Below are 17,302 nucleotides of genomic sequence, written 5' to 3'. Positions count from 1 at the left end.
CATTGATTCTTAGCTGTATGATAGCACTTATGATAAAAGAGACATTAAGTACACTCACACAAACACAAGGTCATCTACACTTTGCTTTTCCCACTTGGCATCCACATGCTGTGACTCTTCCTGTAATGTGTTTACTTTGACCTGTTGAGTTGTATTTTAATTTCTTGACTGATTTCTCCAGGGATATAAGCATGAGTAATGGAAGAAGTGAACAGATTTTTGAAAGAAAGAAGTTCATTTAGCCAAGATGTCTATGAAATGGATTTCATTTCTTCTACTGATACAACTGAGTTGTTACTTTATCTCTGGAACTTGTGGGAAAGTGCTGGTGTGACCAACAGAATATAGTTATTGGATCAATATAAAGACAATACTGGATGAACCTATTAAGAGGGGTCATGAGGTGACTGTTCTAACATCTTCAGCTTCCATTCTTATTGATCCCAACCAATCGTCTGCTATTAAATTTGAGGTTTATCCTGCATCTTTTACTAAAGGTGATATGGAGGGTTTATTCAGGAAATGGATCAGGAAATGGATGCATGTTCTGCGGAAACATAAATTTTGGGCATATTTTTCACTACTACAAGAAATCTTTTGGGAATATTCTGATTGCATTGAAAGGCTCTGTAAAAATGTAGTTTTCAACAAGAAACTAATGATGAAGCTACAAGAATCAAGGTTTGATGTCGTTCTTGCAGATGCCGTTGGTCCTTGTGGTGAGCTGTTGGCTCAGCTACTTAAAATACCCTTTGTGTATAGCATCCGATTCCTTCCTGGCTATACTTTTGAAAAGTATGGTGGAGGACTTTCAACCCCTCCTTCCTATGTACCTGTTATTATGTCAGAATTAAATGATCAAATGACATTCATGGAGAGAGTAAAAAATATGATGTATTTGCTTTATTTTGACTTTTGGTTCCAGACATTTACTATGAAGAAGTGGGATCAGTTTTACAGTAAAGTACTAGGTAAGTCATGTTTTTAGTTGGTAATTTGAAGTCTTAACTTTCCTTGTACCTTTGGAGGTGAGTTTGTGTAATTAAAAAAACCAGAAGAATTTGTTTTTTTCAAGTAAAAGATGAACGAAAATATGAAATGAGCTATCAAACTCAAATATTACACAGTGGCTTCTGCTATAGAATCAGTTAGAAGAACCAGGTGGCCTATCACTAGGACAGGGGACTCCCGGAAGTCAGAAAGCCCAAAAGTAAAGTGCTTAGAATTTCTTTAATTAATTACATATCCATTTTATTGTATTTTTTATCTTTAAAAAGTCATTTTTAATATCCATGAATGTCTGAATGAACATTGACATGTAGATTGAAGAGGCTTACATATTTCTAGCATAACTATGTAGCATTAGGAAAATTACTTCTCGTGTAGCTCAGTTTTGTTATTTATTAATTAAAATATTTTTTCATATTACCTTCTCAGGATTCCTTCTCAGTTGAGAGATATAGTGGCTCTATCCTAGACTCAAAAATTATAATTTGTATCTACCATATTTTATTAATCTGCTAGCCAAGTTTCCATAATCAAAATAATACAATTCTACATAACTTGTGCTTACCAAACCTTGAGGTTTCTGGCGATTCCATATTTCCTCACTAAACCCGTTAAAACCGTCAAGTCAATACCGACTCATAGCGACTCTATAGGACAGAGTAGAACTGCCCCGTAGAGTTTCCAGGGAGCACCTGGTGGATTCAAACTGCCGACTTCTGGGTTAGCAGACGTAGCTCTTAACCACTACACCACCAGGGTTTCCATTTCTTCACTAAGGGCTTACAAATCATCTGTTTTACAGGCCTATCATGTTACTGAAGGGTTGACATATGTGTTATTAATCTGTATTTTTTTAAAACTATGTTTAAAAAAAATTCAGGGTGAGCACATCTATTTCCATAATTTTTGAAAATTTCCTGCTTTTAATTGCAAATAGTTTTATTTAATAATGAAATATTATTCAGCTCTTAACTTGAACCAAATGCAGTAATTGGTACAAGGATTTGAGCCATACTCACAAAAACCTCAATGTTTACTTGGAAAACCGAGTGTCAAGGCACTGGCTTGCTAAACTGTAGAAACTAGACTGAGTATTTCTGGGAAAGATGTTCCCATGGCTACAGTAGGATTAATTGACTGAGGAGCTCAAATTCTAGTTGTTTGCATTTTTGCATCTGTTACTTTTGCAACTTTAGAGAAAACAAATGCATATTTAATTCTAGAGTGGCTTAGGTTTAATAACTGTTAATAGTGGTGAAAGTACTGATGTAACATTAAAGATGTAAGTTTCCTTTCACACTTTTAAACATCTTTGGCTCCCTTATTCCAAGCTCCCTTCAGAAAATTACTGGGATATTCAGATGACAATTTTCTCAGATTACCTCCACCTTTTGTTTTCTTTTCTTTTCAGGAAGACCCACTACATTATATGAGACAGTGGCGAAAGCTGAAATATGGCTTGTTCGAACCTACCGGGATTTTGAATTTCCACGCCCACTCTTGACACATTTTGACTTTGTTGGAGGGCTCCACTGCAAACCTGCCAATCCCTTGCCTAAGGTAAACCTATTACGGTTGGTTTCGTATTTTCAATTGAAATGATTCTACGTTCTTCATTCAGAATGTTGACTAAGAAAGATGTGGGAAGCGTGATAAAGTGACCTACAAATTAGAAATTTATATATTTCCATGCCACCAGAAGTATCTGTGAGATTTTGAGAATAGGGTCTGATAAATTAAAGCCTTCATTACTCAACACGTAGAAAGTATCAGTCATTCATTCAAAGAATATTTTTAGAGTGACTACTATATTCCAGGTGAGCTAGGCGCTGGTTGGATATGCAGAGAAGCTAAGCAGACATGGTTTCTGCCCCTTTCTCTGCCTTACCCCCCCACGCACACACCTTTTATTATAGTTGGAAAGATAGAACAGAAGAAACTATTAAAAATACAGTGTGAAAAGTGTTATAATATGGAAAGACCACAATGCTAAGGGAATCCCCAACAGGGATCACAGAAAGTAACCCAGAGTCATCTATAATTAAGGTGAAGGGTGGGCAGGAATAGGTAGAGGAGGTGGGGGAAAGAGGAAGACAAAACGAAAGCATCTGGAGTAGTAATGGCAGTCCCCAAGATCTCCTAGCGAGCAGGAAAAAGAGGAGTAAAGAGGCAGATCATGCAGGAGATGTTAGTTGGAGCCAGAAGGACTTTGAAACATCTATTAAGGGCACTGGGGAGCCAGTAGAAAGAGTTAAGCAAGGGAGAGATATTATCAGATTTCTTTTTCTTAAAAAGCCCTCAAGATGCAGTTACTAGATTGGATTGTGAAGGAGCAAGAGTGAAATGGCAGACCTCTTAGGAGATTGTTTCAGGATATCAGGTATTGGATGATGGGAAACTAGACTAGAATGGTCGTAGAGTGAGGACTATTCCTATAACACTACCAACCCCATATGGTGGTTGTAAGGAAAATAATAGTTAATACATATAAAACACTCCAAATGCCTCTGGCATAAAGTAAGTAATCCAAAAGTAATATTAACTATTATAATTATTGCTATTTTTGTTACTATTAGTAGAACTATTAATCATTTCATATGTGTCAGGCAGTTTAGATATAATTCTCACTTAACAGGAACTGGTTTTCCAATAGATTAAAATTACATTCTCTATCAAAGTCCTAAAGAACAGATAGCCTGTGGAGTTTTTAAAAGTGGATATGTATGTTTTGGCAAACAAATGAGCAGCTTGAAATGCTTGAATTTTGTGGTAAGGATTTAGGCTCTTCACCTGTATTATAGCCAAGGGTAAGTCCATTCCTAAACAGTACAGATGGGTGAATATAAATGGGTGCTCCCAACAATATTTGCAGCCAATCTAAATTTTACTTGCTATACAGCACTGGTTGACAACATGGAAACCATTCATCATTTGAAAACCCAGAGTTTACATCTTTGAGAATAAAAGGAATAGTTTAGCCTATCAGAGGAAAAGTTTTCTGCATACACCAACGCTTTAGGAAACCTCAGTACAACTCCTTTTGAGTATAAAAATAAAGACAAACCAATCCCACACCATAGGGTTTCAAACGACTGGCTGGTGGATTCTAACTGCTGATCTTTTGATTAGCAGCCCTACATTAACCACTGAGCCACCAGGGCTCCCTTTTGAGTATATGGGTATCCATCTCACAGCTGCCTGATAGAATCAACACAGAAAATGTATCCTGTGCATATAATAAATACAAAAAATTCTGTATACATAATAAAGACCACATTATTTCTACCACTTGTATCTGAAAATGCCCCTTAGTTTGAAATTACAAAATAATTCTGTCAGCATATAGGACAATATTCCTTAAGAAGGAAAGCAAGAATCTAATATATTTTAAATTAATACTGCATCTTTAAGAGATAAACAAAAAACAAGCATTCTTTTTTGCACTAGTGTATCATCTATTAAGATTCATTTTGTCTACCTTGTTATTGGCAGCAATGTGAAACTGAGATCTTATTCAGTGATTAAACCTCAATACTTATTTTGAGTGCAAATTGTTCAGGCTTTATATAATGTCTTTCAAAGGGTCCAAAAACTGCGGTAAGATTAATGAAAGTTTTCTGCAATCTAACAATATTTGTGAAAGATTTTCCTATTCACATTAAAGGAAAATGACAGTCTTAGGAGGAGAAGGAACCAGAGGAGGAGAAGTAGGATGAATAATAGCATAATAGTTAAAATAATATATTGATGGTAGTTATTATTTACATTGCAGAACAAGATTTGAATCCAAGTCAATGATGTGAAGACTATTAACCATTATTATAAAAAATGATTGCTCCCCCCACATTACTTGCTTCTCCATTAATTATTAGATGCTCAGATAATTTCTGACTTAAAAAAAAAGAAAGCACTTTGCAAAATGCATCAAAAGATTTAAAAATGATTATAGCCTTTGATCTGATTAATGCTTATATGAACGTACACAGAGAAAAAATCAAGATGTGTAGATTCAGTATTTATGGTAGTGTTATTTATAAAAGTAAGCATTGGAAGTAATCTAAATTCCAACATTAATGAGAGGTTAAATAACTTATAATATATGTGTTCATACCATTACAATAATTCCATCAAAGAATGCTTAATTATACATAATCAGTCATACAAGATTAGTTGGAGTGAGTGTTTAAACTCTGTACTATCAAATTGATAAAAACAATATGATGGCAAATTGACTGTAGAAAAAAGGTATATACGGTGGTATAACAGTTTTCTAAATACATGTCATATATGTTTGCATTTTGGCATATGAATAGCATAAATATTAGAATGAATACATACAAAGTTTAAACACTCTCAGGATGGAGTTTGTGGGTGAATCTCAATTTCTCTTCTATATTTTTCATACTTTTTCAAAATGTCTTACAATATGCTTGTATTATTTTCATAAATATGTCACAGAATTACGAATGAACCAGTCCACATCTGTGAATAATCTATAAAGAAAGGTTGTATTACTGTAATACTATCAGGGCCCATCTTTCACAGCAAAGGGAGCACAAGTCAGAATAATTCTCCAACAATGTCAAGTGAACACATCTTCACCAGAAACGTTATATAGTTTCAAGTGAGCTTCTCAAGAGAGTGACGAGATCCCAGCTGGAGAAAGGCATGGCATCCCTCTCTCCCACTGGAGAAAGAGTATTCCCCCCAGGACACAGTGAGGTGATGAACATTCCTCACAGCCACAGTTATGCATAGCACATTCTACAGGTACATCAATTTCATGATATGGTTTCAGGACAAGAAGTATCACAGGTTAGAAGCCAGAAATATGGGCAGTGCAATATGTAACTACAAATATATATTTATAGATTATAAATGGGACTCTTATGACTCCTTCACAGAAATTCCAAACCCAAAGTTTTTTTGAATGTTAGAGATTCTTAACCTCTGGACGTTAAGGGCTATTTCAGGGGAATATTTGGGAAACTATGAGAAAGTTTAAGGTGTGACATAAAGGATTTTATAACTGGGAGAAATATAGATATACAATCATCCCCACTATAACTAATTTTTCCTTAGTGTTCATTGTCAGGAAGTAAAATACTAATGACTCCCAACTGTAAGAACTCTCCAGAAAACCTGCTGGAATAAACACATGTGACTTAGTAGAACTATAACCAAACAGGTGCCTGTGAGTTGATTCAAACTCATGGTGACCACATGTGTATAGAGTAGAACTTTATTCTATAGGGTTTTCATTGGCTGATTTTTCAAAAACAGATCGCCATGCCTTTCTCTGGTGTACCTCTAAGAGGACTTGAACTTCCAAACTTTGGTTGGCAGCCAAGCACAGCAATTATTTGTACTGCACTGGTACTCCAGTGGAAATGTAACTATATAGACTTAAAACTGAGTTAAGATCTTACTTTGGTGCCTCCTTCCAAGAATCTATGTTAATAATTAATAACTATAAGTGAAGAGTGAGGGCCTTTCTCACTATGTGTAACGGCTTAATTTCATTTCTTGCTTATACCACACACACACACTCAGACACATTTATACAAATATACATAATAAAAGCCATAGATCTCATATCACACGTTCGCTTCCAAAGTAAATGAGTGATTAGTTTTGTTAAAAAATGGCCACTATTCTAATAATTTCTCTCTATCATTACTTGAAGTTGCTTGGGTGGCACAAATGGTTTGAACTTGAGTACTAATCAAAAGGTTGGCGGTTCCAATCTACTCAATGGCACCATGGAGGAAAGATTTGGAGATCTGCTTCCTTAAAGGTTACAATGGAAAAAAAACCAAACCTACTGAGCTCAATTCTACTCTGTAACACATAGAGTTGTCTGAGTTGGAATTACTCTAAGGAAATGGGTTTGGTTTTTGTTGTCAGTTGTTAATTTTCTCTCGTTTTTGATCAAATCTTTAAATATTGTTCAATATTTTGTTGCTGTTTCGTGATGAAGCAAATTCTTTCTTCATAGGAAATGGAAGAGTTTGTCCAGAGCTCTGGAACTCATGGTGTTGTGGTGTTTACACTTGGGTCAATGGTCAGTAACATCACAGAAGAAAGGGCCAATACCATTGCATCAGCCCTTGCCCAGATTCCCCAAAAGGTAAAGTGCCTTAATAGTGAGCAAGCACTTCACAAGTCTGTTTATCTCTGTAAGTGGTCTGATTACGGAAATTTTCTGCAACTATTATGATAGCTCCAATTTATCTCAGATTTCAGTTTGAAAACAAAAATATATATGCTAGATGTTAAAATAATGCAAGATATTTTTAACTGATAATAACTTTAGAATTAACATTGTGATGAAAAATACATATATTTAATAGGTGCAGTGTGAAGTTTTGGCATTATAATGATGCTGTAGCCAGATATACAGGCATCACAGAATTCTGTCCTGTCATTTGCTCCTCTTTCTCGCAGTATTCCTAAGGACGTTATACTCACGGCAGATGTTATCAGAAAGGAGAAAAATTTTAATTAGGTGATTAGGAAAAGGCTAGATCAGATAGTGTCATGGACTGAATTTTGTCCCCCAAAATATGTGTCAATTTGGCTGGGCCATAATTCCCAATAACGTGTGATTTTCCACCATTTTGTCATCTGATGTGATTTTCCTATGTGTTGTAAATCCTACCTCTATGATGTTAATGATCAGAATTGGAGGCAGTTATGTTAATAAGGCAGTACTCCATCTACAAAATTAGGTTGTGTTTTAAATTAATCTCTTTTGAGATATAAAAGAGTGAATCCAGCAGAGAGACAGGAGAAATCCATACCACTAAGAAGGCATGTTGGGAGCCGAGGGCGTCCTTTGGACCCCAGGTTCCTGCACTAAGAAGTTCCTAGACCAGGGGAAGATTGATGACAAGGACCTTCCTCTAGAGCCTGCAGAGAGAGATAGTGTTCCCCTGGAGCTGGCGCCCTCAATTTGGACTTCTAGCCTACTATACTGTGAGAGAATAAATTTCTCTTTGTTAAAGCCATCCACTTGTGGTATTTTTGTTATAGAAGCACTGATAACTAAGACAGGAAAGTAAAAAATAGTTCACAAAACCACAAAGTCTGGAACAAGTGAACATAAGTAAACTCCCTCCCATGTCATTCAAAAAATAACAAATAATAAAGAGAGAAAAACAGATTAAAATGAAATTTAGGAGATGAGAGCCAGTATAATATACAGATGAAAGAAAATAAATAAGTAGATCATCAGGAATTCACTACTGTTTTTTGCACTACAATTATGACTGCCTAATAATTCCACAAATGCTTGAATTTGTCCTTGCTAATATCATTTCTTTTAGCTACTAAGGTGAAACATTATAATTACTTTGAGATATAATTACCTGATGAGATATAAAAATAAGTTCATTTAATGTGGGTATTCCTATTTACTTCAATGTTGTAGTAGTTCCGATTTCCTAACATCTCTTGTCCTCATTTCCTCTGTCTTATGGAAGGGGTTTGATTAGATGATCTTTTAACCTCCTTAGAATTCTAACTTGCTATAACCTTGCAGTTCTATTCATGAAATAAAGTATTTTCTTCATTTTAATAGGTGCTGTGGGAATATGATGGCAAGAAACCAGATACCTTAGGACTCAATACTCGGCTCTGTAAGTGGATCCCCCAGAATGACCTCCTTGGTAAGATTAGAGAACAAATACTGAAAATATGAATAACACCAATCAGAGGGATAATAGTTCAACAGAAAACCAATTGTTCAGCATTTATTGTTGAAAAACTCAATCATAAGGCATAAGTTCTTTATATTTATTTTCTAGTTCTAGGAGAAAAAGATGAAATATAATCACTGGCATTTTATTATGTGCAGTCATAACCCTTATGGCCAGAAGCAAGGTATCGATATTTCAGGTGTAATCACCTCTCAGGAGGAATTTTTTAACAGCCTCCTGGATGATCTCTCTGTCTCCTAATACTCCCACTTCATACTTATCCTTTCTACTGATGGAAAGGTATTTCAAGAGCAGCTGAACAATTAACAGCCCCTCCTTTAGAACTAGTGACTCTCCATTTTCTATAGGAAAATATCTAAAATCTTTTTCATGAAGTAATGAAATGTTTCGTGATAAAGTATCACCTTGCCTTCTTGAGTCCAGCGCCACCACCATCACACTTCCTGCTGCCTTGCATACCTACATACCAGACTCAGTTTTTTATCTCACTATTTCTTTAAGAGTATGTGCTCTAATGTATCCCCTTTTTATGCTCATGTTGTTACTTTTATACAGAATATTCTCTTTCAACTTATCCACCTGGCAATTTTCTATTCACCTTTCAAGTCTCCAGGCACACACCATTTCTCCCCTGAAGCCTTCAATTACTACTCCAGTAGACCTAGTTGCTGCCTGCTCAGAGATCTAAAAAGAGTTTCAATATAGTTTCATGAGCATGATAATCTGTTTTTTAGAAAACACTGACTCATTGAGTTCCTTATATTTCCCTTTTTATTTCTAAGAATTATAATGAATAATTTTGCTAAATTTCACCCATTCCTAGGTCACCCAAAGACCAAAGCTTTTATAACTCATGGTGGAACCAATGGCATCTATGAGGCTATCTATGATGGGATCCCTATGGTGGGCATTCCCTTGTTTGCAGATCAACCTGATAACATTGCTCACATGAAGTTCAAGGGGGCAGCAGTGAGTCTGGACATGGACACAATGACAAGTGCAGACTTGCTCAATGCTTTGAAGACAGTCATCAACGACCCATAGTGAGTGGTTATAATAAGGTTTTTTTTGGTGATGTTGGGGTAATAATTTGTCAGAGGTTTGAGGATAATAATGAAGTTTTGAAATAGCCAATAAGGAGAAAGAGCGGAATTACTGAAGTTGGACTTGGAAGAATTACTAGATGAGAACAAAGTTGAAGTAAGAACCATGAATGCTATAGCAACAGACTCTGCAGGATTGTGTGACTTTCTTTCAGCATGAGACTCATTAATTCTTTTAAACTATTCCAAACTGTTTTATTTTAAGTAAACCAGCATGACATAATCAACCTCAAATTTCCATTACATTTAATGCTTCCCAAAATGTCTATCCTAATAACTGGATCTCATCACTGGAAATGGTAAACTACTAGGGCTGAAAATTTATGCAGTTGAAACCATGAAAAATGAGGATATCAAACCAAATCTATTGCCATCATAAATTTATGCAGTCTAGGTTCTTTTTGTTGTGATTATTTTTACCTTATTTGAAAGAATTGTAAAATTAAAAAAGTGATTGATTTGGAAGATAAATGTTGGAATGTTGTTGTTGTTAGGTGCCATCAAGTTGACTCTGACCCATAGCAACCCTATGTACAACAGAAAGAAACACTGCCCAGTCCTGTGCCATCCTCACAATCATTGCTATGTTTGAGCCTGTTGCTGCAGCCACTGTGCCAATCCATCCAGCTGAAGGTCTTCCTCTTTTTTGCTAACCAAGCAAGACGTCCTTCTCCAAGGACTGGTCCCTCCTGATAACATGTCCAAAGTATATGAGAGGAAGACTCAGTATCCTTGTTTCTAAATAGCATTCTGGCTGTACTTCTTCCAAGACAGATTTGTTTTTGGCAGTCCATGGTATATTTAATATTATTCACTAGTATCATAATCCAAATGTGTCAATTCTTCTTTGGTCTTTCTTATTAACAGTCCGGCTTTTGCATGCACATGAGGCAATTGAAAATACCATGGTTTTTGTCAGTGCACCTTAGTCCTCGAAGTTATAGCTTTGCTCTTCAACACTTTACAGAGGTCTTTTGCAGCAGATTTGTGGATTGTTTGATTTCTTGGCTGCTACTTTCCATGAGCATTGATTGTGGGTCCAAGTAGAATGAAATCCTTGACAGCTTCAATATTTTCTCCATTTATCATGATGTTGCTTATTGGTCGGGTTGTGAGAATTTTTTCCTTCTTTACATTGAATTGTAATCCATACTGAAAGCTGTAGTCTTTAATCTTCACGAATTGGAATGTTGGAATGTTCCTATTCAAAAGTTAAAATTTCTGAAACCAGAAATATTTGATATCCAAGTTATCTCAGGACATACATTAATATGGATTATATAATTACTACTATTATTATTATTATTATTATTATTATGTATAGATTTTCCCCTTTTGGTCCATAATGACTTTAAGAGGAAATAAAAAATTTTGTTTGAGAATTATTGATAATATTGCACTGCACATTTACATTTTAAAAGCAGTGTTATTTCAATTTTAGTACACCTATTGCTCATTCTAAATGATTACCATGTAAAGCACATTTTATATTATTTTAAAGGAATATACCTTTCATTTGGTGATTTCATATAAAAGTATATCTCTCTAGTATAGATGTCTTTATACACATTTTAATTTTTAATAAATATAATGGTGGTGTTGAAAAATGAAAATAGTTTCTTTATTAGCTGATGTATATTGAACACTTATATACTAGGCATTTTAGTAAGTTCTTCGCTAGTATTAAGTGATTTCTTCCTTATAGTCTTTTTCTACTATATTGCAAACATGCTTCAGGATTAGTGTCCTCCTCACAAAAACCCAGTCCTCCCACTGTGTTTTTTAAGTGACAGGGAGCGAAGTTACCTCCATTGCTATTGCTACAGAGCCATAGTATAGCACTTTGGAATTCAGAGTTCATAAGGCATATGCCTTTATTCACTCGTCTTCCTTGACCATAATCATTTTCAACAAATAAAAACAAATACAACTCGGTGACTCGAAGTGAAATGTTGCACATTCTCCAGATTCTAAAATAACAATACTAACAAGAAAAACAGCAATAATAATAATAGCAAACATTTACTGAGAGTCTACTATGTATTTTACCCCATGTGTCTGTCAGTTTGTCGTACTGAGGGGGCTTGTGTGTAGCTGTGATCCTGGAAGCTATGCCACCGGTATTCAAATATCAGCAGGGTCACCCATGGCAGACAGGTTTCAGTTGAGCTTCCAGACTAAGACAGACTAGGAAGAAGAACCTGGCAGTCTACTTCTGAAAAGAATTAGCCAGTGAAAACCTCATGAATAGCAGCGGAACAATGTCTGATATAGTGCTGGAAGATGAGTCCCTCAGGTTGGAAGGCACTCAAAATATGACTGGGGAAGAGCTGCTTCCTCAAAGTAGAGTCAATCTTAATGACGTGGATAGAGTCAAGCTTTTGCTGACGTGGCACAACTCAAAATGAGAAGAAAAAACTGCAAAAATCCATTAATGATTGGAACCTGGAATGTATGAAGCATGAATCTAGGAAAAGTGAAAATCATCAAAAATGAAATGGAACACATAAAGATTGATATCTTAGGCATTAGTGAGCTGAAATGACTGCTATTGGTCATTTTGAATTGGACAATCATATGGCCTACTATACCAGGAATGACAACTTGAAGAGGAATGGCATTGTGTTCATCATCGAAAGAGCATTTCAAAACCTATCCTGAAGTACAACACTGTCAGTGATAGGATAATAGCCATATGCCTGCAAGAAAAACCAGTTAATATGACTATTTGCACACCATCACTAAAGCCAAAGATGAAGAAATTGAAGATTTTTACCAACTTCTGCAGTCTGAAATAGATCGAACGTGCAATCAGGATGCACTGATAATTACTGGTAATTGGAATGTGAAAGTTGGAAACAAAAAAGAAGGATCAGTAATTGGAAAATATGGCCTTGGCAGTAGAAATGATGCTGGAGATTGCATGATTGAATTTTGCAAGACCAATGACTCCTTCCTTGCAAATACCTTTGTCCGCCAAGATAGCTGGTGACTATACACATGGACCTCGCCAGATGGAATGCACAGGAATCAAATCAACTACATCTGTGGAAAGAGACAATGAAAAAGCTGAATATCATCAGTTAGAAAAAGGCCAGGAGCTGACTGTGAAAGACCATCAATTGCTCATATGCAAGTTCAAGTTGAAACTGAAGAAAATTAGAGCAAGTCCACGAGAGGCAAAGTACAACCTTGAATATATCCCACGTGAATTTAGAGACCACCTCAAGAATAGATTTGATGCGTCAGCGCTAATGACCAAAGACCAGACGTGTTGTGGAATGACATCAAGGACATCATACACGAAGAAAGCAAGAGGTCATTAAAAAGACAGGAGAGAAAGAAAAGACCTAAATGAATGTCAGGAGAGACCCTGAAACTTGCTCTTGAGTAGCTGAAGCAAAAGGAAAAAATGATGAAGTAAAAGGGCTGAACAGAAGATTCCAAAGGGTGACTAGAGAAGACAAAGTAAAGTATTACGATGACATGTGCAAAGACCTGGAGATAGAAAAGCAAAAGGAAGAACACTCTCAACATTTCTCAAGCTAAAAGAACTGAAGAAAAAATTCAAGCCTCGAGTTGCAATATTGAAGGATCCTACTGGGAAAATATTAAACAATGCAGGAAGCATCAAAAGAAAATGGAAGGTATACACAGAGTCACTATGCCAAAAAGAATTGGTCGATGTTCAACCAGTTCAGGAGGAAACATCATCAGGGGCCGATGGTACTGAAGGAAGAATTCCAAGCGGCACTGAAGGCACTGGTGAAAAACAAGGCCCCAGAAATTGACAGAATACCAACTGAGATGTTTTAATAAATGGATGCAGCACTGGAAGTGCTCAGTCATGTATTCCAAGAAATTTGGAAGACAGCTACTTGGCCAACTGACTGGAAGAGATCCATATTTATGCCTATTCCCACGAAAGATGATCCAACCGAATGCGGAAATTATCAAACAATATCATTAATATCACGTGCAAGTAAAATTTGGCTGAAGAACATTCAAAAGCGGTTGCAGCAGTATATCCACAGGGAACTGCCAGAAATTCAAGCTGGATTTAGAAGAGGATGTGGAACCAGGGATATCATTGCTGACGTCAGATGGATCCTGGCTGAAAGCAGAGAATACCAGAAAGATGTTTACCTGCGTTTTATTGACCATGCTAAGGCATTCAACTGCATGGATCATAACAAATTATGGATAACGTTGCCAAGAATGGGAGTTCTGGAACACTTAATCATGCTCATGAGGAATCTGTACATGGATCTAGAGGCAGTCGTTTCAACAGAACAAGGGGCTTCTGCATGATTTAAAGTCAGGAAAGGTGTGCATCAGTACTGTATCCTTTCACCATACCTATTCAATCTGTATGCTGAGCAAATAATCTGAAAAGCTGGACTCTACGAAGAACGGGGTATCAGGATTGGAGGAAGATTCATTAACAACCTGCGTTATGCAGATGATACGACTTTGCTTGCAGAAAGTGAGGAGGACTTGAAACACTTACTGATGAAGATCAAAGACCACAGCCTTCAGTACGGATTATACCTCAACATAAAGAAAACAAAAATCTTCACAATTGGACCAATAAGCAACATCATGATAAACAGAGAAAAGATTGAGGTTGTCAAGGATTTCATTGTACTCGGATCCACGATCAACACCCATGGTAGCAGTGGTCAAGAAATCAAACGACACATTGCATTGGGCAAATATGCTGCAAAAGATCTCTTTTAAGTGTTGAAAAGCAAAGATAACACCTTGAGGACTAAGGTCCGTCTGACCCAGGCCATGGTGTTTTCCATTGTCTCGTATGCATTTGAAAGCTGGACAATGAATACGGAAGACTGAAGAAGCATTGACACCTTTGAATTGTGGTGTTGACGAAGAATATTGAATATACCATGGACTGCCAAAAGAACGAATAAATCTGTCTTGGAAGAAACACAACCAGAATGCTTCTCAGAAATAAGGATGGTAAGACTATGTCTCACATACTTTGGACATGGTATCAGGACTGATCAGTCCCTGGAGAAGGATATCATGCTTGGTAAAATAGAGTATCAGTGAAAAAGAGAAAGACCCTCAACGAGATGGGTTGACACAGTTGTAGCAACAATGGGCTCAAGCATAGCAACAGTTGTGAGGATGGTGCAGGACCAGGCAGTGTTTCATTCTGTTGTGGATACTGTGGCTATGAGTCAGAACCGACTCAATAGCACCTCACAACAACAACTACTACTATATGTTAGGAAAAATTCTAAGTATTCTAAGACTGTATCCATTATTCCTCAGTGGTCTCAACAAAAAGACAACTGAGGCACAAAGAGAATAAATAACTTGCCCAAGCAGACAACGGGTAAGTGTCAGAATTGGAATTCAAACCAAGGTAATCCACTCTTACACTTTTAAGCACTCAGTCACTGACATAAAGTCAATAACAATTACAGACCAGCCTTGCCTGGACATGACTGTGGACCTCAGATAGACCTGCCTCCTATTTCTGGATAATGGTATTACTTTGAACCTTGTACACCAGGCCCATCAACAATTTCTTACTGGATACTTCAAACTCCTCACACTCAAATGATGATGTTTTTCTTTTTCTTTTCTTGTTCTGCCTTTAAGACTTAGCTCTATCCATTCTCTACCCTAAAAAATACATGTCCTTTCCCAACTTCTATCTTTCTTTACATCTTGAAATCCTGTGCATTGAGCAAATTTTAGCCCATATACTAAAATCTGTATAATCATCTCAGAGGAAAATAATATATTTTTCTTCCAGTCTTATTTGGTACTCATTTTTACCATCTGCATGAAATTTTCACTTATTTATCTTTTTTGATTTATTCTCTAAGTTAAAGTCTATTTGATTTTTCTTCAGCTATAAAGAGAATGCTATGAGATTATCAGCCATTCATCATGATCAGCCTATTAAGCCCCTGGATCGAGCTGTCTTCTGGATTGAGTTTGTCATGCGCCACAAAGGAGCCAAGCACCTTTGCCCAGCTGCCCTCTGTCTCACCTGCTACCAGTACCACTCTTTGGTTGTGATTGGGTTTCTACTGGCTTGTGTGCAATTGTTACTTTTCTTGTCATAAAATGTTGCTTGTTTGGTTATCAAAAGTTTTTTAAGACAGGAAAGAAGAAAAAGAGGGAATAGGCCTCTTTTAAGACTAATAGGCATGATAATTGAGACCATTACATTTAATTCAACCATTATGGTTCAAGTTGTGGAAAGACTCTCCTCCGTATTTTGCAAGAGCTGAGCCTTTTCCGATTTCCCCAGATACTTTACTCTTGATTAATTGTTATTGTGTTATTTAATCCATTCTTCTCTAAAGAGGAATAATCCTGTGTGTTTTTTGATAAATTCTTTGTCAATATTCCTCTTGAAATAGACAGTTCCAATCATCAGATGGATTATATTCAAGATTTTATTTTCATTTTGTAAATCCTGAAAGAATTCTACTTTGGTGATGACTTATGTATAATTTCGTACCTGGGAAACAAAATGAAACTCACTTGAGCTTCAATCTGTTGATGTGAAAAGATCAGGAAGCCTGATATTTTCACTGTGCATTTTCAGAAACATTTTCTATATAAATAATACCCATTCATATGAAATATATATATCCCTCATGAAACATAAAGTATTTCTTCATGAATTTTTTCTTTCTTTCACAAGTTCTGAGTGGTTTTAACTGGCTTCCTACCTAAAATTATGTAATACTATAAAGTCTTTATTTAGAAAGGCTAAAGATATTTTCCACACCAGCCTTCAACATACTTGAGTTAGTGTTCTCTTTTTGTTGAATGACCCTTTGTAATTGGATAGTAAGACATAAAATGAAGGAAAAGAGTAATTCCTTTTATTAGGAATGATAGGTGGGGCCTAACAAGTTATTCCAGTGCCTCCGATTTATAATATTAAAAGATCCTATAATAAGATGTCTCATTTTTGGCTTTAACTTATCAATTCACATACTTTAATACCTACCAAACTTAGTATAGGAAAACCAGAATGCTATTCAAATCTTTTATAATGATTTTTCCCTCCATTGCATTGAATAAGTAAATTGCAGATAGAATAAAGAGCCAAATTTTGCTATGTGCAACAATTTTTAAATGTTATGCATTATAAAGCATTTGACAAGGGCAAAAAGGTCTTAAACAAGTCTTTGAATATCAGCAATCACAGCCTCTTGACGCAGAAAAAATGAACCACAGAGAAGAAAGAAACCGTTTCTTCGTAGTTTCTTCAGCTTGAAACTACAAAATATCTCTTATCAAGAGATACTGTAGATTATTTGCAAAATGGCACTCTAGGCAGAAGCACCACGCCGTCCCTCCACAGCAAAGATCCGAAAAACTAAGCCGAACAGAGAATACAACAATCCTGAAACCCTAAAACATCAAATGAAGAGATAAAGAACTCAGCCAAGCACCAAATGGAGTGAGAAAACT

General features: G+C 36.2%; 1 protein-coding gene and 1 pseudogene across 1 annotated transcript in view; one reads left to right on the top strand and one right to left on the bottom strand.

Annotated features, from left to right (window-relative positions):
• The window catches only part of LOC101352043 (UDP-glucuronosyltransferase 2A3-like), a 173,994-nt gene that overhangs the window by 51,731 nt on the left and 104,961 nt on the right, over positions 1 to 17,302 (bottom strand).
• LOC101342945 (UDP-glucuronosyltransferase 2B31-like) lies at positions 50 to 16,010 on the top strand (annotated as a pseudogene).

The sequence above is a fragment of the Trichechus manatus genome, unplaced genomic scaffold, assembly GCF_000243295.1.
Source record: "Trichechus manatus latirostris isolate Lorelei unplaced genomic scaffold, TriManLat1.0 scaffold00108, whole genome shotgun sequence".
NCBI classification, from domain to species: Eukaryota; Metazoa; Chordata; class Mammalia; order Sirenia; family Trichechidae; genus Trichechus; species Trichechus manatus.
Note: the sequence above shows the minus strand (reverse complement) of the source record. Positions and strands in the feature narration are given on the sequence as shown.